The sequence below is a fragment of the Solanum dulcamara genome, chromosome 5, assembly GCF_947179165.1.
Source record: "Solanum dulcamara chromosome 5, daSolDulc1.2, whole genome shotgun sequence".
Lineage (NCBI taxonomy): Eukaryota > Viridiplantae > Streptophyta > Magnoliopsida > Solanales > Solanaceae > Solanum > Solanum dulcamara.
In genome coordinates this window covers 9342682-9346668 of record NC_077241.1, presented here as the reverse complement: position 1 = coordinate 9346668, position 3987 = coordinate 9342682, and the positions used below count along the sequence as shown (strand labels likewise).

At 25.9% G+C, this 3987-nt stretch overlaps 1 pseudogene; it reads right to left on the bottom strand.

Annotated features, from left to right (window-relative positions):
• Positions 1-2882, bottom strand: part of LOC129888659 (uncharacterized) — a 5087-nt pseudogene extending 2205 nt beyond the window's left edge.
• Positions 2883-3987: the final 1105 nt, after the last annotated feature.

Here is a 3987-nt window from a genome sequence, read left to right as displayed (position 1 = left end):
CCAATTTTGACCCTCCACAACGCAAATTAGCTATCGAGTTTCTTTCAATTTCGAACATTTTTGAAATAATTAACTTTTATAAAAACAAAGATATTTTTATTTTATTCTTAACTATTTTTATTTTTATTTTATAAATTTTAATATAATATACATATTTCTATATAACTATATCTTTGATTATTATTTATATAGTTATTCGAAAATCATCTCAAAAAGATTTTATTTTTAACTAAATACAATGTTAGTTAGGTTAGTTTAATTATAGTTTGCATTTTTGAAAATTTTAATTTTTTCCAAAAAAAAAAATCTTCAATCTCCCACATCGAAAATTGTATGAAAATTTGAAGTTTTTGGAGCCTATATAAAGGCTCATATTCTTATTAAGAAGAGAGAAGAAGTGAGAGGTTTTTAGCCACCTCAAAATTAAAAAATTTCTTAACTTGGATAGTATTTTCGACTCTTGTCCCCAGCCTAAAAGTTGTGAAAATTTCTAACTTTCACTCTATATTTTTCTTCAAGTAAAATAGGAAATTGAAGTTGAAATTTAGGCTTAGAACAGTGTTCTTATAACATCGAACCCACGAAGGTTCGAGTCTAAATTTTTAATATTTTTTCTTTTTTTGGTTTTGTAGATTAGAGTTCTGTCAAGCTATTAGGTGGTGATGAAGCTGTCTTCCGCTCATCGTCTTCAGTCTCGCTACCCAAAAAGAGGTAAAATCTTTTCTCATCTTTATTTTATTTAATTATTTCATATTTTATATTTAGTTGATTCGTAGTCTGTTTTTTTAGTTAGCATATATTAAAAATAATTAGATTAATGATAGAAATTTTTTATAGTTAACATGTGTTAGGATTAATTAGTTATCATGTGTTAGGATTATTTCATAATAGATCTTAGTTTTGTTCATTATTTTTCCAAATAATTTTCTTTGACAATATAGATTTTCATGTTTTTAATTTCTTCTTTTAACATGATTTAGATAACAAAAATATGTTTAAAGTTATTATTTAATTAGAACTTTCATGGCCTAATTGATTTAATTCTTTCTTTAAAATTTGAGCTAGTATAGTGTATATATAAAATCCGTGTTCTTTAGTTACTTGAATATTTTTCTTCTTTCCTTTCCTTTGTCTACATATATGCATGTTGTTAGTCACTTCTAGGATCTCCATCAATTTGATAACTTAAAATATCATGATATATTTTTTGGTTTAGTTTAAAATAAGTAAATGCTTATGTAATTTTATTTTGGTGCATGCGATATCAAATCGAGTTCATCTTTGGACTCCATCCTTGCAAATCATTGAGTTTTGAGTCTCTCATCATCTTGCTCGAATTGCTGGCAAGTTGATACATGGAAAGGAAGGTAATATTCATGATCTGAATATTGATATTGGGTTGTATACACAGTATCAATACAGACTGATATGCAAGAAAACAATATTGTATACACTGATATACAGTGTAAATACAGTCTGATATACAGTGGTATATAACAGATACAGAAAATAAATAGGTGGTATATAGTTTGATATACAAAAATAATAATATATACACTATATACAGTGTATATACAGTCTAATATACAGTATATATACAGCCACGATATACAGTGGAATTGTGCTTAAGACCTAAAACACAGATAGCCCAACAACTTAGTCCAGGCGTACAGAAACTAAATGTCGGGGCCATATTTTCATGTGTTAATTATTATTTATTTATATTAATTCGGGTTGTAGTAATTTATTTACTTATGTTATTTATGTTTTCTTAGATATTAATTTTAATTTGTTTTAACTTAATTAGATTCCCCTAAAGATAAACCAATTCATGTTAATTTACTATTTAGATGATTTTCTACCTTCACTTAGACCTTTGGTAAACTTTACATTTTTTTTATACATGTATATTATTTTTAATGTTTAAATTTGATCATTTTTTCCAAATTTTTTTTTAAAGTCTTCGTTTCCTTTTAAATTAAAATTTTCAAAAGTTAGTTAAATAATTTTTCAAATCATCGGATAACCGCACGTTAGCGGCCACTTTGAATGCGTAACACATTCTCAAAGTGGAAATAAGAACCTCGTACATTTTTCTCTGAATTTTTAAGACTTAAATCTGTTAGGGTCTTTTAAATTAAGTTTTCTTAATTTCTTTTAAAAAATTAAGTGACGATTCTTCTTTTCTAAAATTAATTTTTTCTCTATAAAGTTGAAATTAATTTTAAACCGTCTTTTTCCGACATAACACAAAGCTTTCTAGGAATTCTTAATTACGATTCTGATTATATTCAAAATTTGGCTGAATTAAGAAAACCATTCCAGAATTATTAAAAAAGGATAAAAGTTTTGAATTTAATAAAATACTAACTAAAAAGGTAAAAGATATTAAATTTATATGCAAAAATTTACCAATATTATTATTGTTATTATTATGGTTATTGTTATTGTTATTATTCTTATTCTTATTGTTATTATTATTATTATTATTGTTATTATTATTGTTATTGTTATTCTTATTGTTATTGTTATTATTCTTATTGTTATTATTCTTATTGTTATTATTCTTATTCTTATTATTATTATTATTGTTATTGTTGTTATTGTTATTATTATTATTGTTGTTGTTGTTGTTATTATTGTTATTGATGTTATTATTATTGTTGTTATAATTATTATTATTATTATTATTATTATTATTATTGTTGTTGTTATTATTGTTGTTATTATTGTTATTATTATTATAGTTGTTGTTGTTGTTGTTATTATTATTATTATTATTATTATTATTATTATTGTTGTTGTTGTTGTTGTTATTATTGTTATTGTTATTGTTTTTATGAATTATTATTATTATTATTATTATTATTGTTATTGTTATTGTTATTGTTATTGTTATTATTGTGTGATTTGAATATGTTCTAACTCTTGAATGCAATAGCTAACACAATATTGATGTTTGGTATCTCTAGTTAGAAATGAATCATCGTAGCAACTTTCCATTTTTTATTTATTTAAAAGAGACCAATATTTTGCTTTAAGGCCAAGCTACTCAAAAAATATATATTTTTAAAGCACTTACACTAGTTTCATGTGCAAGGGTCACATTTTAGTAACTAATGTTGTTTCAAAAGAAAATTCAAGCCACTTCATTCCTACTACAAAAAGGTTTTGAAATGCCAAGTTTATCCATTCATTACAAGTTTTTAAAAAACTCGCACTTAATTACTTGATTTTTTTTAATTCTTTAGCACCCATCTTTAGTTTCAATTAATTAACCTAAGTTTGGTCGGTAATTATTTTTAACGAATCTTAAAGGATGCTTAACCCCCCTTCCCTTTAGGATAACTAGAACCTTTATCTAGAATCATATAAGTTAAGTAGACCATCAATTGGAGTTAATTTTAGCAGTACATTAGTTAAATATTTAGGTGTCCTAATTTACCTTAAAAAATAATTAGGTGGAGACTCTTTAAGTTAAATAATTTAGGAATCATCAATATGTTTTACACTGTTTGACCTCGAGTTAAAATGGGGTATAACAACGACATATTGATCTATTCGAGGAATGAGGAGGAGCATGTTAATCATCTCAGAATTATCCTTCAGACTCTCAAAGATAAGGAGTTGTATGCTAAGTTTTTGAAGTGTGAATGTTGGCTTGATTCTGTGGCATTTTTAGGCCATGTCGTATATGGTGAGGGTATTCGATTTAACTCACAAAAGATTGAAGCGGTTAAGAACTGGCCAAGGCCCACATCCCCGACTAACATAAGAAGCTTCTTGGGTTTGGCCGGCTATTACCATAGATTTGTTGAGGGGTTTTCATCCATATCTTCTCTATTGAATAAGTTGACTTAGAAGAAGGCTAAATTCCAATGGTCAAATACTTGTGAGAAGAGTTTTCAAGAGCTGAAAATGAGATTGACTACTGCCTAGTTTTGTCCCTTCCCGAGGCAACTGATGGTTTTGTGATCTATTATAATA